At 43.3% G+C, this 27439-nt stretch overlaps 1 long non-coding RNA gene across 1 annotated transcript; it reads right to left on the bottom strand.

Annotated features, from left to right (window-relative positions):
- Positions 1–351: 351 nt before the first annotated feature.
- LOC136314539 (uncharacterized) lies at positions 352–2864 on the bottom strand. The gene is made up of 2 exons (XR_010727330.1): positions 2725–2864; positions 352–871 (listed from the first exon to the last, which is right to left on the bottom strand). It is a non-coding gene; the product is annotated as an uncharacterized lncRNA (long non-coding RNA).
- Between the last annotated feature and the right edge of the window lie 24575 nt (positions 2865–27439).

Here is a 27439-nt window from a genome sequence, read left to right as displayed (position 1 = left end):
GACTTCATATTAAAATTCCTACCATGGGAACAAATGTGTTCAGTGGAGTGCTTACTAGTAAGATACCAAGCCCAGGAGAAGCATGGAAGCTTATAAAAAATACCAGAGGCACTAACAAAGGAACTTGGTTATTCTGTGCTTCAAACCACAGTTGTGTTCAAACTCATCAAGGTTTCAATTAGTTTAAAGCCTTCCCCCCAAATTTCCCATTTCAGGGCAGACATGCTGTCACATAGAAGCACTACCCTTCCCTGTTCCTTCCCCCTAACCCAGTGACATCAGGCTTTCCGATCACCATCAAAACTGAACATGTTGGGATAGTAAGTTACAAACAAGCCTCCGGTGGCAGAGTGAAATCAAAACCATTCCATTTTAATTTGAGAGCATGCAGTGTTGCATTTTAAGGACGTAACACACTTGGTTTATAATAATTCACCGCATCAGCAGTATTCTTGACTCAGTCAGCATCTCAGAGGTACATCCTTTGAAGCTGGGTAGCCACATTAGAGGCCCCTGTTCTCCAATTGGCTGGGGGTCAGAGGCATTGGTAAGGTCAGGGAAATGGGAAGACATTCACCCCAACCCTCCAGCACTGATCCCTATACCCGCATGCCTCCACAAGCTTATTCCACTGATCAAAGATTATTTATTCATGTTTATTCAAAGAATTCTCACTGGTTCTTGGTCTACCACCCAGCTGAATCCAAGCCTCCAGGGGCTTCCTGAATACTTGAAGCAGGGCAGAGGTGTGAAAGGCAGGCAGAGGACACAGGGAGACTCCCAGAAGCATTTCACCATCTTTGCAAGCTGGTCCAAGACCTTGAGGCCCTCCATGCTGAAAGATGACCACTCAGGGAACTTCATGAAGAGGCTGCAAAATATGTGCTAACATGAAGAAGAGAGCACTATAGTTTCTTTAAAAATCAATTACTCAGAGATGCAGCTGCAAACCAAGAAACCATAAGGATTGATGGCCACCATTGTAAGCTAGGTTAGGCAAGGAAGGGTTCTTCCATAGAGGTGTCAGGGGAAGCATGGCTTTGCTGGCACTTGGTTTTGGACTTCCAGCCTCCAGAACTGTGAGACAATAAATTTTTATTGTTTTATCACCCCACACCCCTGCCCATCAATTTCTCAAGGACCATCATTTATTTAATAAGCACTTACACTAGAGGTTCTCAAGCTTGGCGGCACATTGGGATTGCCTGGGAGACTTTAGAAGCTCTGTTGCCCAAGCCACACACAACTCGGAGCAGTTAAAACAGAATCTTTGGGGGGGGTGAGACCGAAGTGTCAATATTTGTTTTGAAAACTCTCCAGTTGCTTCCAAGGTGCAGCTGGCATACGCAGTGCTTGCCATATGCCTTATGCATGTTAACACATTTAATCCTTGCACCTATCTTATAAATAGGTGCAGGCATTGTTCCCATTTCACAGATGAAGAGATAGAGGCACAGCAGAGTGTCAGGTTTTGTCCGAGATCATACAACTGGTCATTTCTAGGGTCTGGATTTGAACCCAGGCCATCTGGCTCCAGATTCCATGCTCTTAAGACAGCAGGTTCCTTTTCTCTCTCTCATGCCACGGAAAACACAAGTTCTTGGCAAAGCCCCATACTGCAAAGTCACCATGGAGCAGGGGATGGCGACTATATCTGCTATCTGGGAAACTGAGTAAAAAATCTTCCCAAGCAAGGCCGCATTTATAATTAGTGATTTTTTAAAATGTCTACCAGAAAGCACAGACTTTCCTATTCCTCCCACAGATTGCCTAAGGGTAAAATTTCAACTTGTTTCTTTTTCCCCCTTATCTCCACCCAAAACGATGGGGAGCTAGACTCTAGCCAGAATTAAGTGGCCAGTGGGTGGAGCTTGCCAGCTAGGTCTTCTCTTTGTGGTTAAGGTCAAGCCCAGGGGTCCCCAAACTACGGCCCGTGGGCCACATGCGGCCCCCTGAGGCCATTTATCCGGCCCCCACCGCACTTCCAGAAGAGGCACCTCTTTCATTGGTGGTCAGTGAGAGGAGCATAGTTCCCATTGAAATACTGGTCAGTTTGTTGATTTAAATTTACTTGTTCTTTATTTTAAATATTGTATTTGTTCCTGTTTTGTTTTTTACTTTAAAATAAGATATGTGCAATGTGCACAGGGATCTGTTCATATTTTTTTTATAGTCTGGCCCTCCAACAGTCTGAGGGACAGTGAACTGGCCCCCTGTGTAAAAAGTTTGGGGACCCCTGGTCTAGCCCATCAAGTTGAAGGCTTACTTATGTGTTGAGATGGAAAACTTGTCCTGTGCTTGCCTAAAATTAGTCTGCAGCTTTAGATGGGCTAAAAGGCTGAGGAAGGAGGATGAGATCGGAAGGCACGCCAGATCTGCTGTCAGTTCCTTTCTCGGACCAGCTCAGGAATGCCAGGTACTCACCTAGACTTCACATCTCTCTCAGCCTCTTCCACGGAAGGAAGAATTGGATTACGCTTAAGGTTACATCTCAGTTCAGCCAAGAGACACGTTTTGTTGGGCCCTCACAGTGCTTTCATATTTTTCACATTAATTCCCACCATTTAAAACTTGGACTCATTTACATACAAGTCTAGATATCCAGCCTCTCTTGAAAAATCAGAAGAGATATTCTTGACTTATTGGGTCCTACAGCATAACTGTAGGGAACTCTCTGCATAGGTTTCCTCATTCCCCACCTGGACAACATCTCTGTTTACTTACCATCTGGCCCCGGCAGAAATTGGAAACCAGATGATCTCCAAAGTCTCTTCCAGAAGTTGAGATTTCTGTGTTCAGGGGATGCTAAAGCCTGTGAGGCAGGAATAAAATCTCAGAGACTCAGGCTCAGTCAATATTTTCACATAAACATAGGGACAAACAAAGTAAAACTGATCAATGTTAACATTCTCTGTTAGATACTTGCCTATGTTTTATCTTTAACCTTGACATATAATTTACAATGTTTGGCCTCTCCCTGTGCATTTTTATATTCTGGCTCGCTGTTTGAAGTCATAAACAGGGACAAAACAAAAGCCGTATATGGTTATGAAGAAATTGCATGGTCAAGGAGAGGACACTAGGACAACATGTTCTCAGAAGGACAGTCTGAAATCACAGAGGAACTACCTGTTCTTCAAAACAACTTAATCTGAAATAAATTCCAGGGAAATATGTCAGGTGAGTGATGAGTCCAATGTTGTTTTTACACAGACCGCATGCACTTAACAAACAGAACTGTCTTCTGTTAGTGGGATGGGAAACTTTCTGGGACCTGTTTACTTCCGAACTTTCAGATGACCCCATGGCCACTTGAAATCGCACATAAACTTAATTATTGTTGACTCTTAGGGCTTTTCATATGGGACATTAATAAAAATATGGCTGGATGTAGATAAGTGATTTTCAGTTCCTCTAACCACTCAAATTTTATTTTTTACTGGACTACTTATGAAAATAAAAGTAAAATCTACAATTTTCAAAAACAGAAGATATGAAATGAGAAGCATATGTCTCTTCTCTTTACTTTTTTTTTTGTATTTTTATTGTAGTAAAATGCATATAACATGAAATCTAGATCTTGGCCACTTTTAAGTATACAGTTCAATAGTGGTATTAATTCACATTGTAATGTTTTCTCCCTTGCCTTAACTTTAGTATTAATCATAGTTATATTTTCTATGTCCTTTCAGAAAATTATATGCACATTCTGTATTATTTATATAAGTATGTTTCTTCTTATCTTCCAAAGTTGCTACATTATTATAGATCAGTCTTGCATGCTCTTTTTAGTGGCTGCAGAATATTATAATTTTATGGGCAGATCACAATTTACTTAAAAAAATTTTTAATTAATGGATACTTAGCTTCTCTTGAGATTTTGGCTATTAGCAACAGGAAAAAAAATCTTATAATCAGTATATTTGGTATATGCATCTTGGTCTTTAGCTTAGGTACAAAAACATCTTACCCATAAATTCTCAGCAGTTTATAAACTGAGATATTATTTTGGTTGAGACTTTTCTATCTGAAAATGGATAGTAGTTTGCATATTGAGAATTTTTAGATGGACAGATTACTTATCATAAACTATCATATAATGGCATAGAAATCACAGCAATAACCCAGGCTCTAGAATCAGATGACTCAAGTCCAAATTGAAACTCTGCCAGACTAACTCTGAAACCTTGGGCAACTTGTTCATAACATCACTTGCCTCAACTCCCTCATCTGGAAAATGGGATTAATAATAATACTTGCCTCTGGGGGTTCCTGGGAAGACTAAATAAACAGAACCTGGCATATATTAAGTATTACATATATTAGTTATTATTTTAGTTTTCTTAATCATAAAATTTGAGCTTGACATTTTAAATATAATAGCCTTCAAGATATATTTGATTTTACTATTTTAAAATTCCAACGTTTTTATTCTAGATTTCAGTTGTCAAAGAATCAATAAAATAGATAAAACTAATCAACATAGAAAAGCTACACAATGAACCACTATTCTTTCTCTCTGTGTGTGTATTTGACTACTGTAGGTGCCTCATATAAATGTAATCATAATTTTTTCTGACTTACTTATTTCATTTAGCATAATGTCCTCAAGGTTCATCCTTGTAGCATGTGTGAGAGTTTCCTTTCTTTTTATGGCTGAATAATCTTCCATTGCATGCATATACCACATTTTGTTTATCCATTCCTCCATCCATGGACTCTATATAATTTAAAATAAATAACAAAAATTCAACTCAAAAAGAGAAAAATCTACATCATGAAAAACTTCACATGTATCCAGTTAATTTCTGTTTTCCTCTGTTTCTTTAGGAATACTTTGGGTTTTTCTTACATTTAGCATAGAAATTGCACTTACTTTTCCTGTATGTACTCTGGGTCAAATGAAGCCAGAGCCCAGTGGCAGCCTTTTGAGAGAATAACTTTTTGCACACTCAAAACATCTAAAAATGTCTCCTGTACTTTTCCTAATAGTCTTAACCTTGTTTTGTTGGGTTACCTGAAATGACTCATTTTCTTTTAATAAATGAAATAGAGTCAAAAGAATGTCTATACCCCCCTCTGCCCCAGTGACCCTGACTTGGGTGGGTGGAAGAGGAGTGTCACAGCTTCACCAGAAACCCACCTCCCTGGGGAGACGCTGGCTGACTGCCTGAATTCTAAACATTTGAACTTATGTCATAGAGCCCAAACTACCCACTCTTTGTTCCAGACTAGCCCTTCCTCTCTTTAGCCTTACAAAAACCTCCTTCTATCATACTTCAGTGCTCTGATTAATGATCATTTTCCAATACTAATAAAGGATGATTCATGTGAAATAACAGAACCAGTGGCTAGGAGATCTTGTTGGCAGGAAGAATGATAGGGTGGCAAGTACAGGTGGAATCTGTTCAATGCAGTGACTGTAGAAACCCCCCCTCTTTTTTTTTTTTGCATTTTTCCAAAATGAGAAGTGGGGGGCAGCAGACTCCTGCATGCACCCGACCGGGATCCACCCAGCACTCCCACTGGAGGGCGATGCTCAGCCCATCTGGGATGTTGCTCCACTGCAACCGGAACCATTCTAGCACCTGAGGCAGAGGCTATGGAGCCATCCTCAGCGCCCAGGTCAACTTTGTTCCCATGGAGCCTTGGCTGTGGGAGGGGAAGAGAGAGACAGAGAGGAAGGAGAGGGGGAAGGGTGGAGAAGCAGATGGGTGCTTCTCCTGTGTGCCCTGGCCAGGAATTGAACCCAGGACCTCCACACACTGGGTTGACACTCTACCACTGAGCCAACTGGCCAGGGCCTACTGTAGAAACTCTTGAATGAGACATTATCCTGGGGACTTACCACAGTAATAGTCAAAAGGCTCCCTAACTCCTGTCACTGCTTTGCAGCCATAAGAAGTCCCTCTGCCCTAGGCTATCCAGTGGTGGGAAAAGACATAATCACTATGTTCAGGGAAGCAGTAAAGGACCCTGTAGACCCCCATCTTGGAGCCTGAGATGCAAGTTGATTTGCTCTCAGTACTTACAGGTGGAAAGTGATTGTGTTGTTTGTTTATTTTTGCAATGCCTTTCACTGGTAACTGCAAAGGTGTCTGTGTCCTGGTATAGTGGTCCTGGATGTTCTAAGTGGCTTCCATTCAGCTATGACCTCAAATTCAGGCAATGCTGGTCTAGAGAATATGCTAAAATCAAGATGTCCCTTTGGCAGATTCACCTTGAAATCTAACAGAGAACCTAAATATTTATTGAGCACCTACTATATGCCAGGCTCTGTTCCAGGAAAACTGGGAAGTCAGTGAACAGAATATAGAACCTTCCTTCCAGAAGCTTATAAACTAGTGAGGTCATTTGTGTACAGGTAAACATCTAATATAATCGTAATGATAAAATCTATGAAATAAATAAAGTGAATAGAAATGTCAGAGTAATAGGAGCAAGAAAATGAAATAAAGGTCATCATATTGAAAAAAAAACTATCTCTATTTGCACATGACATGATCTTGTATATATAAAATCCTAAAGAATACACTAAAGCATGATAAGAACTAATAAAGGAGTTTAGCAAGTTTGCAGAATGCAAGATATAAAAAAAACAGTTGTATTTCTACATGCATACAAAGAACAATCTGAAAAATAAGTTAAGGAAACAGTTCTATTTATAATAGTATTAAATAGAATAAAATACTTAAGAATATATTTTTAATAAAAAGAATTGCAAAACGTGCACTCTAGAAACTACAAAACACTGTTGAAAATCCATGAAGATTTAAGTAAATGGAGAAATGTCCCATGTTCATGAATTGGAAGATTTATAATTGTTGAGATGGCAATACTCCTAAATTGACCTATAGACTCAATTTAACCTTATTAGAATCCCAATTGACTTCTTTGTAGAATTTTGCCAACTGATCCTAGAGTTTATATGCAATTACAAGGGCCCTGAATCATCAAAACAATCATGACAAAGAAAAATAAAGTTGGAAGATTCACTTCCCAATTTCAAAACTTACTATAAAGCAACAGTAATGAAGACAGTGTGGTACTGGCACAGGATAAATTTACAAATCAACTGAATAGCTATATGCAAGAGAATATGAAATGCACATGATACATGCAATGAGCACATGAAAAGATATCATTAACTATTGAGGAAATATAAATCAAAACAACAAAAATATACCACTTCACACCCATGAAGATAGCTATACAAAAATGTCAGATAATAGCAAGTGTTGATAAGGATGTGAAAAAAAATTAGAAACTTCACATATTACTAGTGGGAATGTAAAATGGTGCAACCACTTTGGAAAACAGTCTGGCAGTTCGTCAAATGATTAAACATTGAGGTACCATTTGATCCATCAATTTCTTTTTTTTTTCTTTTCTTTTATTTTTTTTCTGAAGCTGGAAACGGGGAGAGACAGTCAGACAGACTCCCGCATGCGCCCCACCGGGATCCACCCGGCACGCCCACCAGGGGGCGACGCACTGCCCCTCCGGGGCGTCGCTCTGTTGTGACCAGAGCCACTCTAGCACCTAGGGCAGAGGCCAAGGAGCCATCCCCAGCGCCCGGGCCATCTTTGCTCCAATGGAGCCTTGGCTGCGGGAGGGGAAGAGAGAGACAGAGAGGAAGGAGAGGGGGAGGGGTGGAGAAGCAGATGGGTGCCTCTCCTGTGTGACCTGGTTGGGAATCGAACCCAGGACTTCTGCACGCCAGGCTGACGCTCTACCACTGAGCCAACCGGCCAGGGCCTGATCCATCAATTTCACTTTAAGATATATACCTAAGAGAAATGAAAACGTACACACAGAAACTTATACATGAACGTTCATAGCAGTATTAGTCATGGTAGTCAAATCATGTAAACCACCCCTGTCCATCAATTGATGATTGAATATACAAAATGTAGAAAACCCATAGTATGGAATATTTATTCAGGCATAAAAAGGAATGAAGCACTGATGATATATGCTACAACATGGAGGAAATTTGAAAACATTATGCTAAGGAAATGAAGCCAATAACAAAAGACCACATATTATATGATTTCATTTATATGAAATGTCCAGAATAAGAAAATATATGGTGGCCTGACCTGTGGTGGCGCAGTGGATAAAGCGTTGACCTGGAAATGCTGAGGTTGCCGGTTCGAAACCCTGGGCTTGCCTGGTCAAGGCACATATGGGAGTTGATGCTTCCAGCTCCTCCCTCCCTTCTCTCTCTGTCTCTCTTCTCTCTCTCTCTATCTCTCCCTCTCCTCTCTAAAATGAATAAATAAAAAAAATTTAAAAAAAGAAATATATGGAGACATAAAGTAGATTGGTAATTGCTTAGGACTGGGGTAGGGCTGGAGTGGATGAAGATTTTGAGAGTGATAGCTGAAGGGAACAGGGCTTTCTTTGGAGGGGATGAAAATGTTCTATAATTGATTGTAGGGATGGTTGCACAGCTCTGAATATACTAACAAAGTCTTGGAATTATGTATTTTTTAATGGGTGAATTGCATAGTATGTGAATTATATATCAATAAAGCTGTTACAAACAGAAAGAAAAGAAAGGAAGAAAGGTTGAGAAAAGGAGAGAAGGCAGAAAGGAAGGGAAGGACGGAGGAAAATAACAGCATCAAAGTTTGCAGCCCATGCTGGCAGCTTGGAGAACAAGAGTGACAAGGTTGGAGAAGAGGGGGGCTATTTTACAGGGGAGGGGTGCATCCTGAAAGCCTCCTTAATAGAATGACATTCATTTAAGTTGAGACCTTTAGGAAAAGGAATAAACCATAGGGGTGTCTGGAGAAAGAAAGTCAAGGAAGAGGAAATATAGTAGCAAGTCCAAAGTCCCCAAGGCAGCAGGGAGGCCCCAGGAAGCAGAGTGAATGAGGGGGAGGGAGCAAAGAGACACGGTCTGAGGAGCAGTCAGGGGCCAGGTCATGTAAAGCCTTGTACACAGTCATAGTGAGGACTTTGGATTTTTATTGAGTGAAATGGAGAGTTGTTTTGAACAAATGACATGCTCCAAATTCCATTTTGGAAACATCATTCTAGCTAAGTGTGTGATGAATAGACTTTAAAGGATGGAGTGCAAAGAAGTGGCGAGGCCGGGAAGATGCTATTGATGCAGTCCAAGTGAGGTGCCTTTGCTTCTATATAGCGTGCATTAATTTCCCTCTTATTCTCAACAGGGCTAGACCCATAGTGTGAAAACTGCATAAACCATTTTAAACAGAATTGCCTGGAAAAAGTGTGGACACGCACTCAGGGTGCTAAAGCTGCTTGCTTTCAATTTCACTTTCCATATCCACATAATATATATTAATTAATTGTGTAAGTATATCTTTGATGTCTGTTTCTCCCATTAGACTGGAAACTTCATGGTGGTCATAGCCACATTTATCATGTTCTTTGCTCTATCCCTGGTTTCTAGAACACAATCTAGGTCTTCAAAATGAATCCACGAATGAGCAGTTATCTTCAGTCATCTTGTCGTTTGTGGTTTTTATGGGCAGTAAAGATATTAGGTTATTACCTAACATCTGTGCCTTTCCCCTACATTTCCCACCCTCCCTTGCAATTACCATATTTCCTCATGTATAAGACACACCCTTTTTCAAAAAATTTGGGGTCTAAAAACTGGGTGTGTCTTATACAGTGGTTGTAGATTTTTTTTTTTTACTTGCATTTCCTGCTTTTTTTGCGCTTGTTTTTGCGCTCATTGTTGAAGACAGTGATTCATCCTCAGACACAGATAAGGACAAGCTAATGGATGGGAGCTTTGACAGTGATGAGAAGTTGTATGAATTTTATGATGAATAAAACTTGAGTTCAATAACTTTATGTAATACATTTTTTTCCAATTTCGGGCCGCAAAATTAAGGTGAGTCTTATACATGGCAGAGTTTTATACATGGGGAAATATGGTACTTGTGGCTGTATATGACTGTTGGCCAGTTTAAAGAGAGCAGAAATAGCATGTACCAAGGCTGCTAATAGCTGGAGTGTATCTTGCATTACTCTGTTCTCTAGCTGAAATGCTCTTGAAGAACCACAGGTTCCAGATAAAATAGGACTGCCTGGTCTATTTAAGCTACAGGTTGGAATAGGACCACCTGACCTAGGGAAGGCTTTAGCGGAATTAAAAACAAACCTTTCCTGAATTAAGCCAGTAACACTTATCTTTTGCCACAACAAGTATTATTATTCTAATCTACTATGTTTTGTCTCCATTTTTCACAAACAAGTACAGAGCTTCACAACACACACCATGGTGTTAAACCATTTTGGATAATGATAGTTGGGAATTGACCATTGCCCATCAAGTTTAATTTTCCATGTTGTTGTCTCTTGACAGAATGGGAAAGTTTATGTTTTTTCAAATATTCCTATTGCTGTTGGAATCATGATAGTCAACATAGTCAACATGTTGCATATTTCATAGTTTCTGGAATGCACTCAGTGTAGTTGGACCAAAGACCCTCCGGATAACAATGGAGACAATCTAGTCAAGTTCTAAGAAATTGGGCTGGAGATTCTCCCATATTTTCCCAGTGACTGGAGGCCAAAAGGTAGAATCTTCATTCAACTGGGAGGAGGGCTTGGCAGCTCTTTCTTTTTTAATTTTTTTAATTTTATTTATTTATTTATTTATTTTTTTGGCAGCTCTTTAGAAGAGATGAACACTGAGCTTCATTTTAAATGTTTCTCACTTGAGTTGTTCATTTCATGTCTTTATTCTGACCACTCAACTCCATTCTTGATTTCTTGCTAGCCAAAAACTATTCTGTGAGTTCTAGAAATAAAATGGGGAAAAAGATGGTTAGGATAATCAAGCCATGTTTTATTATTTTTAACACTAAGCCAGCAAACCCATTGTTGTTATATTATTATTATTATTATTATTATTATTATTTTAGTGAGAGGAGGGGAGGCAGACAGACTTCTGCACGTGCCCAACCATGATCCATCCAGCAACCCCACTAGGGGGCGATGCTCTGCCCATCTGGGGCATTGCTTCATTGCTCAGCAACCAAACTCTTCTTAGTGCCTGAGGCAGAGTCCATGGAGCCATCCTCAGCACCTGGGACCAGCTTGCTCCAATTGAGCCATGGCTGCAGGAGGGAAAGAGAGAAAAAGAAAGAGAGAGAGGGCAAGTGAGAGAGAGGGATAAAGGGGAAAGAGGTGAAGAAGCAGATGGGTGCTTCTCCTGTGTGCCCTGACCGGGAATCAAACCCAGGACATCCACACACCTGGCTGATACTCTACCACTGAGCCAACTGGCCAGGGCCAAACCTGTTATTTTTTACCTGTTATATCCCAATTAAAAGAATACACTTTGAACCCTCATCCACTGTTGGTGGGAATGTAAAGTAGTACAACCATTATGGAAGAAAGTATGGTGGTTCCTCAAAAAACTGAAAATAGAACTACCTTATGACCCAGCAATTCCTCTACTGGGTATATATCCCAAAAACTCAGAAACATTGATACGTAAACACACATGCAGCCCCATGTTTATTGCAGCATTGTTCACAGTGGCCAGGACATGGAAACAACCAAAAAGCCCATCAATAGATGACTGGATAAAGAAGATGTGGCACATATACACTATGGAATACTACTCAGCCATAAGAAATGATGACATCGGAACATTTACAGCAAAATGGTGGGATCTTGATAACATGATACGAAGCGAAATAAGTAAATCAGAAAAAAACAGGAACTGTATTATTGCATACGTAGGTGGGACATAATAGTGAAACTAAGAGACATTGATAAGAGTGTGGTGGTTACGGGGGGGGAGGGGGGAATGGGGGAGGGAAAGGGGGAGGGGGAGGGGCACAGAGAGAACAAGATAGAGGGTGACGGAGGACAATCTGACTTTGGGTGGTGGGTATGCAACATAATTGAACGACAAGATAACCTGGACTTGTTATCTTTGAATATATGTATCCTGATTTATTGATGTCACCCCATTAAAAAAATAAAATTATAAAAAAAAATAATAATAATAATACACTTTGAAGATCAATAAAAATAGCTCACTTTAGTAGGAAAATGAATACCCAGGCAGGACAGAATTCAGCTCCTGAGAGCATCTATAGAGCTCAACGTTAATTTTAGCATCTACTCTTTACCCTGTACTGACTCAAATGCTGTGTAAGGCTTTTTAATAATAACACTACCTGACATTTTTGAAAACTTGTATGCCTTCCCCTCCACAAATTCAGCCAATTAGTTCCGAAGTGGCAAATGGCTGCCGGGGTCAGGTGGATGTGGAGGTAGTGCGGGCAGCCCCAGGACTATCTATCGCAGAGCGCCAAGGGTGGCCGCAGCTGCAGGGACACTCCACTCCCGCGCTCTGCCGTGGGCTGCTATTTCCTCCCACGCCCCTGGGGGATACTCTGAGCCTTGGAGCGGCCCATGCAACTGAGAAGCCCTGAGCTTATGCTCCGTTAGCTTCAAGATAAATTCACCACTGCTTTCAATGCATACGATAACCCTGCCATGGTTCAGAGAGTTAGATGTTATTAAGACCACTTTTCAGGTTAGGAAATTAAGGTTCATGGAAGAGAGTACCTTTGCCCAAGCCCTACAGATAGCCAGTGGGTGAGGAAGCCGATGCATCTACCAGCCCTGCCCCTCACATGAGGGTTCACAGCCGCTAGTTCCATTGCTTTGGTTTTTCTGGCTGAGAGGACATGGGGCAGCAAAGGCAAAGCTTAGGCAAAGGAGGCGATGGAGGACCTTGGCCTTCCTCCTGCCCCAATTTCCCGCCGATGAAAGAGTATCTGCCCTTCCCCAAAGGCATATTTGTTTGCCCTTTTTGAATTTTTCCCTTTCGATGAGGTCCTTGGTGGAAAGTTTGCTTCTTTTGCTCATATAAAATTGTTGGGGAAATGTGCCCCAAAACCAAACCCTATAATCACACACTCCCTTGGGGCTCTGCTGGGGTCCTGGACCTATTCTTCCCTCCCTCTGCCAGGCCCCCAGGACAGGCCTAGCTCTCCATACTTCTATATGTTGTCATGATCTCATTCATTCATTCAACAAATATTTGTTGTCAATTTTGTGCCTGACACAATGCTAAGAACAACTGGAGACCCTGTGAGTCTCTTTCGATTTGGAAATATTTCATAGGGAATGCAGAATAGTGCCCCCTGTGATGATGGCCAGTGTTATGGCAGCTTGACCATAGTCAAGCCATAGAGTCCCCAGTGTTCAATCAGATACTAATTTAGGTGTTGCTATGAAGATATTTGGGAGATGAAAGTCCATAATCAGTTGATTTAAGTATGGAAAATATCCTCAATAATCTGGGTGAGCTTAAAAGCAGGACCGAAGCCTGACTGGTGGTGGCGCAGTAGATACAGTGTTAGCCTGGGGTGCTGAGGTCCCCACTTTGAAACCCTGAGGTCCCTTGTTTGAGCATGGAATTGTTGACATGATCCCAGGGTCTCTGGCTTGAGACCAAAGGTCACTGGCTTGAAGCCCAAAGTCTCTGGCATGAGCCCATAGGTCACTGGCTTAAGCAAGGGGTCACTGGATCAGCTGGAGCCCCCCAGTCAAAGTACATACGAGAAGCAATCAATGAACAACTAAAGTGAAGCAACTACAAGTTGATGTTTCTCACTCTCTCTCCTCCTCTCTCTCTCCCTTCCTGTCTCTCCCCGCCCCCCCCCCCCAAAGAAAAGGCAGAACTGAGGTTTCCCTGAAGAAGGAATTCCACCTGTGAACTGCAGCTCTGGCTAGTGCCAGCCCCTCCCGGCAGCTTCTCCTGCAAACTTCACACTCACCCAGCCAGCCCTCACCATTGACTAATGCAATTTCTTGCAGTAAACCTTTTAATATCTGTCCCTACTGGTTTGGATTCTCTGGTTAGCCCTGACTGATATATACTCCTGGATACCTATGAAGCAATATGTCTCAATCATACTCATTTTTGTCAGCAGAGATAGACAAGATTAACGTGAAGATTAGCAAAGCAAACTTGGTGGGTCTCACTGATGATCCCACCCACAGTAAAATGTGAGCTGGCGGAGGGGGAGGGTTGCCACTTTAGGTGGCTGCAGAGTTTCTGGGAATGTGTAGAAAACAGGGATGGAACTCCAAACGTGAAAATCAGATGCCATACCACTGCTGGCCGTGGTGTGATAAGCCACCAAGAGGCCTGGGGCCCTGAGTAGCAATGTCAGCAAAGTCATCATGCCCCATCAACCAAGCACAGTGCGTGGCACAAAGTGTACATTATACCAAGGAAAGCCCATCTTAATTCCTTTTAGGTAACCAGTGTTTCTGCATTTTAGGTATTAAAGGTGGTGCCCGGCTAACATACGATAGAAGACTTCACTGAAAGCAGATGAGAAATGGTATTGTCAGTATGTGTTCTGGGCTCTAAACACTCAGGTTTCCATTTCCTGGTTAATGAAATTTGAGGGGCAAGCTTTCTCAAGGTTATTTTTCCACTCTTTGATTTTCTTTGACAAGCCTAACAGCTTGCACTATGAATCAGAATGGCCTTCAAAGTAAAAAAAAAAAAAAAATGCTTGGTCATGGGTTTGGGTGGGCTCTTCCCAGGACCTATGAATTGTGGAAAACCAGCCTTCTCAGGAAGTCGACTCCAGTTTGTGTTGTGTGTGTAAGGAGCAGGCTGAAGCCCCGTAACACTTTACAAGTGTACCTTCTGAGAGACATTTGCACAATTTGGGGAATTCTTCTAAAACTGAAACCTCTGCCAATTACTGTTTATCACAGTTTCTCCATTTGCTTTCCAAGCACCAGCTTGCGATAGAAATACCTTCATTGCTGAGATAACACTGGTTTTCTCAGATTCTTAGAGGTCTAAGAATCACTTAGAGAAAACAGTGACCTGAGACCTGGGGCCAGTATGTACAGAACCTTCTAGAAAAGGAAGGCTGCTGTGAGGGCAAGGTGAAAGGGATCCTCCCGATTTGGATCGTGATTGGTTTGTTTGAGTGGTGAAAAGAAAACAAGAAAAACTGATAAATTCTTTTCTAAATCCAACCATGAATCAAAACTCAACCAACATACTGAAAAAGGAGATCAGTGCACCTAAAATCAGGGGAAAGACCACCATAGAAAGTGGTTTCAGGCCTCCGATGCCACAGTCCTGGAGAGGCATAAATAATACAATTTTTAATCAAGTGGTCAGCCCCGAAGTCAGATGACATGATCAAATGTTCTGTCTGAGCTTCTGAAAGGCCAGGGGGGACTTCTAATCCATCTGTCCATGGAATGAAAAAATATCTCCTTTCACAGATTTTGTGTGACTCGTCCCTCAATCTATATAGATGGCACGATGAGGAATGAAACGCAAATTATTCTTAAAAGCCTTATGAATTCCTGGTGGCTTTCAGTCTTTTGACTACTTAAAGCAGGGGTCTCAAACTCCCGGCCCGCCCACCAATTTTGTGCGGCCCGCAGACTAATCCACGAAGTTTGATTAGTCTGCGGGCCAGTCTGCGGGCCGCACAAAATTGGTGGGCGGGCCGCGAGTTTGAGACCCCTGACTTAAAGGATAACCACTTGCACGCGAGGTCCTCAGTACAGCTTTTCCTTTGAAAGAGGGCCCCCTGAGCACAGAGGCTGAATGCACTGCCCTGGTCTCCACAGGCCTGTGCCCAGGTACTCCTGGCAGAAGGAGGAAGAAGAGGCTCTTCCGTGCCAGGCTCTGCCCAGCTGGCCCGGCCTCACTCTCATGGAGCCCCACCAAGCCCACAGTTGCCAGTTCTGTCCGCGGGCTCCCCCGCCCCGGTTGTCAGCAGTGAAAGACGTCCCCAGCTGCTCTGCGTCTGGGCCTGCCTGCCTGTGCCCCTTAATCTTTCAAGCACAGCCCCACATAATAGCCAAGCGGTTTAATGAAAACCTCTTGGAAGCTTTAACTCAGCTAGTTTCTTTTTTGTTATTTTTTATTCCACCTAGCTGCTTTTTCCTTTCTTGCTGAGCAGGGTTTCCATGTCCCTTAGAATGTGGGGGTTCCATTTCATACAGCGGGTCGAAGGTAATTACGGTTTTGCTTCTGAAAAAGTATCCTCTTCTGCTTTATACCCCCCACCTCTCGTCTTTTGTCTTAGGGAAAATATGGATATTTAGCCACATAGCTTTTCTTTTAGAGTTACCCAGTCCAGATCTGAGTCCACAAAACATTTATCTCTCAGTCTTTAGCTCTAATATGAAGTTTCATAAGTGGGTGAAAATACATTACATGAAGCAGAATGGTGAACTTGCAACTTTTGGCCTGTGTATCATTTGGTATAGGAAAAGCATGACACTGGACTTTGGATATACTGTTCTATTTCTTAAGCAAACTGTATCACCTGATATCTGTCAAACCCAGGGGGACTTCAAGCGCTGATACATCATGTTTTCAATACAACTACATATGTATCTGGAAATAGCCTAGTCTTCCTTTTATAAAAGCATCCACCTCTTCTTGCTGAAGGGATGATCAGTTGTTTGACAATATGTTTTCCCATTCTCAAGTGTTTCAGAAACTAGCTCAATACACTAAACTGGCTACATTGCTTTCAGATGGATTTCCTGAATTGCTGGTGTGAAGTACTTTGCTCTCTTTTCTTGACACCCAGCTTTTATTTATAGCTACCAGATGATCAGAAGCCAGGGTCAAGGGCAGTTGTTGTTTGGTTAAGCCCAGCTGTTGCATGCTGATTGGTAACTGGCAAGGTGTGGCAACTGCCATCTGGCCGTACCAGGTTCTGATAGCATTGCCAGCGTCTGTTTAATTCAGGCAAAAGCAGTTAATGTCAGCTTGCTTTGCCGAAGCAAACTGGTTAACTGTTTTGGACACTCCAGGTTGTCGAATTGGTTCCTGAGTATAAATAGTGCAAGTTGAAAATTAAACACAGCGTTATCTGAACTAATGAGGTCTACCATGAACCACTTTTTTGCCTTTCCCTCTTATTTCAGATTCAGAGATGGAAACGTGTATATCTATCTCAATCCCTTTCTGACAGGTAGCATTGAGCACTTTGACAGAACATGAATGAGAAAACTGATTTCTATAGCTCAGAAGGAGGACTATTTTTATATTATAGCTCCCCAAGTACTGGAAAAGGGAGATACATTACTTCAATCATATGGATCAGTGCACCTCAGAAATTAGTCAGCACTAAAAGAAATCAGGTTATGAATAAGTTAAATATATTTTCGAGGGGGAAATAGAGCTCGTCATTGTTTTTAAGTGGCAGGTTATAGGTAATGCCATTGCATGTCCCTGCACTGTAGGGATTGAGGGCTGGGGGCGGGGGAGGCACTGGTTCTGGAGGTGAAAGCTTTGCTGGGATGGATATTCAGAAATCTTGGCAAGACTTACGCAGATCCTACTTTTACTGGCAAATGACTTTCACAATAATTTCAATCATTATTTATCAGCAGGCATTGTACGAATTGCATTTGCTATACAATATCTACGAAATAGTTCTCAGTATCTGATACACTGTAGTCACTTTCGCCATACAAAGAGTGGTTCCCCTTTTCTGAGGAGTAAAAATAGTATCACAATCAAAATAAGCTCCTCCTTGGAAGCCAGGATTGACCTCAGTTTCTCTCTCGGAAGTGAAGGATCTGGGTGGGTGATGGACCGAGGGAATTCCCAGGGGAATGGGTTCCTTTGCTGAAGACATTTTACTTTGAGGATAAAAATTAATAAGAGGCCTAGAACTTAAAAGTTTTATTTGAGGCTTTCAGAAGATAAACATTTGAGGTTCTCCTGCTCAGAGACACTATTTTTTAAGGGAAACTGTGTGTGGTTTGGTGGCTGAGCGTACCCACATTGGGGTTCACTAGGCCCGAGGTTGGATTGTAGCTTTGCCACTTTCTCTGTGACCTTCAGCAGCTTAACTTCTTCAAGCTGTGGTTTTCTTGTTTGTAAAATGGGAACAGCGAGAGATGAGGGTGCAAAGCGGCAGAATGTGCCCGTGCCACGTGCTCCATCGTGTCACCTCCCACTCTTAGGGGTTCGCCAAATCTCGGGTGCTAGCTGCAGTAGCTGGGCGACTCACCTGAGTTCTGAGTGTCTCTTTGCCTGGCCGAGGCTCAGATGCTCAGCTGCAACGGCACCTAGCTACCTAGGCCCTGGCCGTTGTCCACCCTTCTCTCTCACTCTAGTTAATCTTGGACAGGCTCTGTGGTAAAGGCTACCCCTATGGGTATATGCAGTGGGTCTTTGCCAAATATTTATTAGTTATGTGATTAAATTTAAGTACATCGCTAATACAATCCCAAATGGCCTCACCGTTAGACTTTCCAGTTATATAGAAAATGATAGCACTTCTGATGAGTTTTGATATGAGAAGCATCACACACAAAAAAGAAAACCCAAATCATTTGATATTTTACTGTGAAGATTGTGAAGAGGTAATTCATAAAAGGGGAAATACAAATGTTTAATATGTATGGAACAGTATTTCGATTTCATTGGTAATTTTTAAAATTCCAAAATTAAGGAACAATGATCTCTAATTTACACTGATCAAACTGGCAGATTTATACACAAAAAAGTAACTGTTAGTGAGGATTCAGGAAGATGGGTGATCCTAGTCAGGGCTCGTGGGAAATTTGGTACAATCACTGGAAAGTTATTTGTCAATATATAATAAAAAACATTTAGAGAAGTGTTTATGTCATCCAATACAGTCATTCATTTTAAAGAAATAATATATTTTAAAAGTTATATTCAAAGATATCTGTTATAGTACTACAATTTTAAATAGGAAAAATTAGAAATAAGTTCAGTGCAATAAAGAGATAAGTTAAATATGCTGCTTAGCATGAAATACCATGCTGGCCTTAAAGTGAGATTTTAGTAATAATCTGTAGCCATTTAGGAAAAGTTAACTATATGCTGACTAGACTAAGCACTTTGAATATTATATGATCTCATTTAAACCTTATTATGACACATTAGTAGCCTTCTAACTTACGTTTTATCATATCATTTAAATTACTTTGACAAATTAGAAAATTGTCAAAATATTAACATGGGGGAATACTCTTGATATTCTTTTAAGCAAATTCAAAAATTATTAACTTAAAAATTGAATGTAGTTTTAGCTCAATTATCTAAACACAATAGCCCACTCATGATGGGACCAAAATTCTAAACTGCATGAAATGTAGGTTTGTATTCTTAGGAAATTCCTTAAGGGAAAGTGAGAGCTGGCTAATCCCTAGTCCCCTTCCATCTAAACTCACATTATTCCAGGTCTATGGATGTTTGGTGAGAAATTTAGCAAAATAAAAAATAGTAAGAGTCATTTTTCTTTGTATTGTGGCATTTTGGGGAATTTATGCTGCTCTGTGTTTTTCTACAATAAGCATGTAGAGTTAGTGCATAAAACATAAAATGCTTCTAACAGTTTAAACAATGAGAAAGCAATTTGTTTTACTAACATTATTTTTTGAATCGGTGGGCAATTAGTTCCGACAGCGCAGTAATTGAAGCAGGAAAGGAAAGAGGCATGCTCGGTGGTCAGAGGGAAAGAAGAGGTGTGTCTCCCTCGCAGCTCGGGGGGGGGGGGGGGGGGCACGTGATGCTTGCAGCAGCATCTGTGGTCACATATGTTACAAGTGAAAAAAATAACACAATGAGGTTGGCAAAGCCTTGCACATTACCCAATCTCGTGTAGCTACCAAAAATGCTTTTAAAAAAAAAGAAAAGAAAAGAAACTTACTTACAAAAGAAAGACACTCTTAAGGGGTAAAGTGCCTTTTCCATGTTGTCTAAGAAGAGAGGCACTCCTCCAAGTCAGTGTGTGTGAGGCTAATAAGGGGACAGCCACTGTCTGAGAGGAGACTGGAAGCAGGCTCAGAGTCCCTTTCTGCTTTTGCAGGATCTGCGAAGACGAAAGTGGAATTAACTCTGGGGCAGCTCAACATTTGTTGACTCTGACAGGTGCTGGAGCTGCCCCCACGGGGTGTGCCCCCAGCGCCTGCAGAAACACAGGCCTCTGGGGAAAGGCTCTGGCCACCTACACACTGGGGAACCCCCTGTGGGGTGGGATGCCAGGATGGGCTGGGCCCCACAGGAAGCAACCTGCTTGTGTTGAGGTGGCTGTGCTCAGCAACAGAGGGACCGCCCTTGTTTGCTGGGGCCTTCCTGCTGGCTTCTGTGACTTGGTGGCTAAAAGCAGAAGGCTCAGAAGAACTCCCAGCCTTGGCTCAGCCCTGCAGGCTGAATTTAGACGCATTCAGAGATTTGGGGCTCCTGTCCAGCGTGTTGCCTGAGCAACTGGGAGGGAGAAATGCCAAATACAGGGTTCCAGATGGGCGCAGGCAACATGACGCTAACTTTTCAGAGAGCCTTCATGTGTTTTCAGGACCATTCAGTTATTTGCTCAACCGATGCTTTCTCAGGGTTTTGTTATCACACTGGAGAAATCAAGAGAAATAGGACACCATGGCTTCCCTTCTGGAATCCAGGGAGGCGGCTGAGAGTCAACAAGCTTCAGTGGTGGACCAAGAACGGGGGTTGTGGGCACTCCCTAGAGAAAAGTCTTATTGAAGTCAGGGGCTCAAGAAAGTGACATAGCTGAGCTGTGTCTTAACTGGGCACTTCTCAGACTTCAGTGGGCATGAGAATCACCTGAAGGTCTTGCTAAAATTCATGTTTTTATTTAGCAAGTCTGGAGTGGAGGCTGAGATTCTGCATTATTAACAAGGTCTTAGGGAATGTTGCTGGTCCGAGGTCCACACTTTGAATATCAAAATCCTAAGTATTGTCTAATAAGGAGCTAGCCAGGAAGGATATTCCCATGAGAAGCAACATCCCAGGTGAGTCAGTTCAGTAGTGGGGAGGGTCGAATCTTGAGAGAGGTTGAGGTTTTGTTGAACAGCCCTGAACTGGCACTGGGCTTGCTTTTTAATATTATTAGGGGTTTAATTCATTCTTTAAAACTCAGCCCTAAACCTGATTGTCTGAGAAGCATAGTGTTAACTCTCACCTGACATGGGTCTCTCTGCTTAATGGTCTTGTTTCCTTAGTAATCCTTTTTTGTCCCTTAGGTACTCAGAGCAAACCTGGTGGTAGATACCAAGTCACTGTGACAGAGTTCTTACAGTCCTAGAGTATAGCTCCATGAGGGAGATCCACTTCACAGATAGTGCAGTCTGCCACACAGTAGATGGTAGTGCTTATTACTGACTCAGTCAGATAGTGCAGTGTCTGCCACACAGGAGCAGGTAGTGCTTATTACTGACTCAGTCAGATAGTGCAGTGTCTGACACACAGGAGCAGGTAGTGCTATTACTGACACAGTCAGATAGTGCAGTGTCTGACACACAGGAGCAGGTAGTGCTATTACTGACTCAGTCAGATAGTGCAGTGTCTGACACACAGGAGCAGGTAGTGCTTATTACTGACTCAGTCAGATAGTGCAGTGTCTGACACACAGGAGCAGGTAGTGCTATTACTGACTCAGTCAGATAGTGCAGTGTCTGCCACACAGGAGCAGGTAGTGCTATTACTGACTCAGTCAGATAGTGCAGTGTCTGCCACACAGGAGCAGGTAGTGCTTATTACTGACTCAGTCAGATAGTGCAGTGTCTGACACACAGGAGCAGGTAGTGCTATTACTGACTCAGTCAGATAGTGCAGTGTCTGACACACAGGAGCAGGTAGTGCTTATTACTGACTCAGTCAGATAGTGCAGTGTCTGACACACAGGAGCAGGTAGTGCTTATTACTGACTCAGTCAGATAGTGCAGTGTCTGACACACAGGAGCAGGTAGTGCTTATTACTGACTCAGTCAGATAGTGCAGTGTCTGACACACAGGAGCAGGTAGTGCTTATTACTGACTCAGTCAGATAGTGCAGTGTCTGACACACAGGAGCAGGTAGTGCTATTACTGACTCAGTCAGATAGTGCAGTGTCTGACACACAGGAGCAGGTAGTGCTATTACTGACACAGTCAGATAGTGCAGTGTCTGACACACAGGAGCAGGTAGTGCTTATTACTGACTCAGTCAGATAGTGCAGTGTCTGCCACACAGGAGCAGGTAGTGCTATTACTGACACAGTCAGATAGTGCAGTGTCTGACACACAGGAGCAGGTAGTGCTTATTACTGACTCAGTCAGATAGTGCAGTGTCTGACACACAGGAGCAGGTAGTGCTTATTACTGACTCAGTCAGATAGTGCAGTGTCTGCCACACAGGAGCAGGTAGTGCTATTACTGACACAGTCAGATAGTGCAGTGTCTGACACACAGGAGCAGGTAGTGCTTATTACTGACTCAGTCAGATAGTGCAGTGTCTGACACACAGGAGCAGGTAGTGCTATTACTGACTCAGTCAGATAGTGCAGTGTCTGCCACACAGGAGCAGGTAGTGCTTATTACTGACTCAGTCAGATAGTGCAGTGTCTGACACACAGGAGCAGGTAGTGCTTATTACTGACTCAGTCAGATAGTGCAGTGTCTGACACACAGGAGCAGGTAGTGCTTATTACTGACTCAGTCAGATAGTGCAGTGTCTGACACACAGGAGCAGGTAGTGCTATTACTGACTCAGTCAGATAGTGCAGTGTCTGACACACAGGAGCAGGTAGTGCTTATTACTGACTCAGTCAGATAGTGCAGTGTCTGACACACAGGAGCAGGTAGTGCTATTACTGACTCAGTCAGATAGTGCAGTGTCTGACACACAGGAGCAGGTAGTGCTATTACTGACACAGTCAGATAGTGCAGTGTCTGACACACAGGAGCAGGTAGTGCTTATTACTGACTCAGTCAGATAGTGCAGTGTCTGACACACAGGAGCAGGTAGTGCTTATTACTGACTCAGTCAGATAGTGCAGTGTCTGCCACACAGGAGCAGGTAGTGCTTATTACTGACTCAGTCAGATAGTGCAGTGTCTGACACACAGGAGCAGGTAGTGCTTATTACTGACTCAGTCAGATAGTGCAGTGTCTGCCACACAGGAGCAGGTAGTGCTATTACTGACTCAGTCAGATAGTGCAGTGTCTGCCACACAGGAGCAGGTAGTGCTATTACTGACACAGTCAGATAGTGCAGTGTCTGACACACAGGAGCAGGTAGTGCTTATTACTGACTCAGTCAGATAGTGCAGTGTCTGCCACACAGGAGCAGGTAGTGCTATTACTGACACAGTCAGATAGTGCAGTGTCTGACACACAGGAGCAGGTAGTGCTTATTACTGACTCAGTCAGATAGTGCAGTGTCTGACACACAGGAGCAGGTAGTGCTTATTACTGACTCAGTCAGATAGTGCAGTGTCTGCCACACAGGAGCAGGTAGTGCTATTACTGACTCAGTCAGATAGTGCAGTGTCTGACACACAGGAGCAGGTAGTGCTATTACTGACTCAGTCAGATAGTGCAGTGTCTGACACACAGGAGCAGGTAGTGCTATTACTGACTCAGTCAGATAGTGCAGTGTCTGACACACAGGAGCAGGTAGTGCTTATTACTGACTCAGTGAGATAGTGCAGTGTCTGACACACAGGAGCAGGTAGTGCTTATTACTGACTCAGTCAGATAGTGCAGTGTCTGCCACACAGGAGCAGGTAGTGCTATTACTGACACAGTCAGATAGTGCAGTGTCTGACACACAGGAGCAGGTAGTGCTTATTACTGACTCAGTCAGATAGTGCAGTGTCTGACACACAGGAGCAGGTAGTGCTTATTACTGACTCAGTCAGATAGTGCAGTGTCTGCCACACAGGAGCAGATAGTGCTTATTACTGACTCAGTCAGATAGTGCAGTGTCTGACACACAGGAGCAGGTAGTGCTTATTACTGACACAGTCAGATAGTGCAGTGTCTGACACACAGGAGCAGGTAGTGCTTATTACTGACTCAGTCAGATAGTGCAGTGTCTGACACACAGGAGCAGGTAGTGCTATTACTGACACAGTCAGATAGTGCAGTGTCTGACACACAGGAGCAGGTAGTGCTTATTACTGACTCAGTCAGATAGTGCAGTGTCTGACACACAGGAGCAGGTAGTGCTATTACTGACTCAGTCAGATAGTGCAGTGTCTGACACACAGGAGCAGGTAGTGCTATTACTGACTCAGTCAGATAGTGCAGTGTCTGACACACAGGAGCAGGTAGTGCTATTACTGACTCAGTCAGATAGTGCAGTGTCTGACACACAGGAGCAGGTAGTGCTTATTACTGACTCAGTCAGATAGTGCAGTGTCTGACACACAGGAGCAGGTAGTGCTTATTACTGACTCAGTCAGATAGTGCAGTGTCTGACACACAGGAGCAGGTAGTGCTATTACTGACTCAGTCAGATAGTGCAGTGTCTGCCACACAGGAGAAGGTAGTGCTATTACTGACTCAGTCAGATAGTGCAGTGTCTGACACACAGGAGCAGGTAGTGCTTATTATTGACTCAGTCAGATAGTGCAGTGTCTGACACACAGGAGCAGGTAGTGCTATTACTGACTCAGTCAGATAGTGCAGTGTCTGACACACAGGAGCAGGTAGTGCTATTACTGACACAGTCAGATAGTGCAGTGTCTGACACACAGGAGCAGGTAGTGCTATTACTGACTCAGTCAGATAGTGCAGTGTCTGACACACAGGAGCAGGTAGTGCTTATTACTGACTCAGTCAGATAGTGCAGTGTCTGACACACAGGAGCAGGTAGTGCTTATTACTGACTCAGTCAGATAGTGCAGTGTCTTCCACACAGGAGCAGGTAGTGCTATTACTGACACAGTCAGATAGTGCAGTGTCTGACACACAGGAGCAGGTAATGCTTATTACTGACTCAGTCAGATAGTGCAGTGTCTGACACACAGGAGCAGGTAGTGCTTATTACTGACTCAGTCAGATAGTGCAGTGTCTGACACACAGGAGCAGGTAATGCTATTACTGACTCAGTCAGATAGTGCAGTGTCTGACACACAGGAGCAGGTAGTGCTATTACTGACACAGTCAGATAGTGCAGTGTCTGACACACAGGAGCAGGTAGTGCTTATTATTGACTCAGTCAGATAGTGCAGTGTCTGACACACAGGAGCAGGTAGTGCTTATTACTGACTCAGTCAGATAGTGCAGTGTATTCCACACAGGAGCAGGTAGTGCTATTACTGACACAGTCAGATAGTGCAGTGTCTGACACACAGGAGCAGGTAGTGCTATTACTGACACAGTCAGATAGTGCAGTGTCTGCCACACAGGAGCAGGTAGTGCTATTACTGACACAGTCAGATAGTGCAGTGCCTGACACACAGGAGCAGGTAGTGCTTATTACTGACTCAGTGAGATAGTGCAGTGTCTGACACACAGGAGCAGGTAGTGCTTATTACTGACTCAGTCAGATAGTGCAGTGTCTGCCACACAGGAGCAGGTAGTGCTTATTACTGACTCAGTCAGATAGTGCAGTGTATTCCACACAGGAGCAGGTAGTGCTATTACTGACACAGTCAGATAGTGCAGTGTCTGACACACAGGAGCAGGTAGTGCTTATTACTGACTCAGTCAGATAGTGCAGTGTCTGACACACAGGAGCAGGTAATGCTATTACTGACTCAGTCAGATAGTGCAGTGTCTGACACACAGGAGCAGGTAGTGCTATTACTGACACAGTCAGATAGTGCAGTGTCTGACACACAGGAGCAGGTAGTGCTATTACTGACTCAGTCAGATAGTGCAGTGTCTGACACACAGGAGCAGGTAGTGCTTATTATTGACTCAGTCAGATAGTGCAGTGTCTGACACACAGGAGCAGGTAGTGCTTATTACTGACTCAGTCAGATAGTGCAGTGTCTGACACACAGGAGCAGGTAGTGCTATTACTGACTCAGTCAGATAGTGCAGTGTCTGCCACACAGGAGCAGGTAGTGCTATTACTGACTCAGTCAGATAGTGCAGTGTCTGACACACAGGAGCAGGTAGTGCTATTACTGACTCAGTCAGATAGTGCAGTGTCTGACACACAGGAGCAGGTAGTGCTATTACTGACACAGTCAGATAGTGCAGTGTCTGACACACAGGAGCAGGTAGTGCTATTACTGACTCAGTCAGATAGTGCAGTGTCTGACACACAGGAGCAGATAGTGCTTATTACTGACTCAGTCAGATAGTGCAGTGTCTGACACACAGGAGCAGGTAGTGCTTATTACTGACTCAGTCAGATAGTGCAGTGTCTGACACACAGGAGCAGGTAGTGCTATTACTGACTCAGTCAGATAGTGCAGTGTCTGCCACACAGGAGCAGGTAGTGCTATTACTGACTCAGTCAGATAGTGCAGTGTCTGACACACAGGAGCAGGTAGTGCTTATTACTGACACAGTCAGATAGTGCAGTGTCTGACACACAAGAGCAGGTAGTGCTTATTATTGACTCAGTCAGATAGTGCAGTGTCTGACACACAGGAGCAGGTAGTGCTATTACTGACACAGTCAGATAGTGCAGTGTCTGACACACAGGAGCAGTAAGTGCTTATTACTGACTCAGTCAGATAGTGCAGTGTCTGACACACAGGAGCAGGTAGTGCTTATTACTGACACAGTCAGATAGTGCAGTGTCTGACACACAGGAGCAGGTAGTGCTATTACTGACTCAGTCAGATAGTGCAGTGTCTGACACACAGGAGCAGGTAGTGCTTATTACTGACTCAGTCAGATAGTGCAGTGTCTGACACACAGGAGCAGGTAGTGCTTATTACTGACTCAGTCAGATAGTGCAGTGTCTGCCACACAGGAGCAGGTAGTGCTTATTACTGACTCAGTCAGATAGTGCAGTGTCTGCCACACAGGAGCAGGTAGTGCTATTACTGACTCAGTCAGACAGTGCAGTGTCTGACACACAGGAGCAGGTAGTGCTATTACTGACTCAGTCAGATAGTGCAGTGTCTGCCACACAGGAGCAGGTAGTGCTATTACTGACACAGTCAGACAGTGCAGTGTCTGCCACACAGGAGCAGGTAGTGCTTATTATTGACTCAGTCAGATAGTGCAGTGTCTGCCACACAGGAGCAGGTAGTGCTATTACTGACTCAGTCAGATAGTGCAGTGTCTGACACACAGGAGCAGGTAGTGCTATTACTGACTCAGTCAGATAGTGCAGTGTCTGACACACAGGAGCAGGTAGTGCTATTACTGACTCAGTCAGATAGTGCAGTGTCTGACACACAGGAGCAGGTAGTGCTTATTACTGACTCAGTCAGATAGTGCAGTGTCTGCCACACAGGAGCAGGTAGTGCTATTACTGACTCAGTCAGATAGTGCAGTGTCTGACACACAGGAGCAGGTAGTGCTATTACTGACTCAGTCAGATAGTGCAGTGTCTGACACACAGGAGCAGGTGGTGCTTATTACTGACTCAGTCAGATAGTGCAGTGTCTGACACACAGGAGCAGGTAGTGCTTATTACTGACTCAGTTTGAAGTGAATGCATGAATGAATGAATATGAATACCTCATA

This window comes from Saccopteryx bilineata, chromosome 10 (genome assembly GCF_036850765.1).
Source record: "Saccopteryx bilineata isolate mSacBil1 chromosome 10, mSacBil1_pri_phased_curated, whole genome shotgun sequence".
NCBI classification, from domain to species: domain Eukaryota; kingdom Metazoa; phylum Chordata; class Mammalia; order Chiroptera; family Emballonuridae; genus Saccopteryx; species Saccopteryx bilineata.
This window is presented reverse-complemented; position numbering and strand designations above follow the sequence as displayed.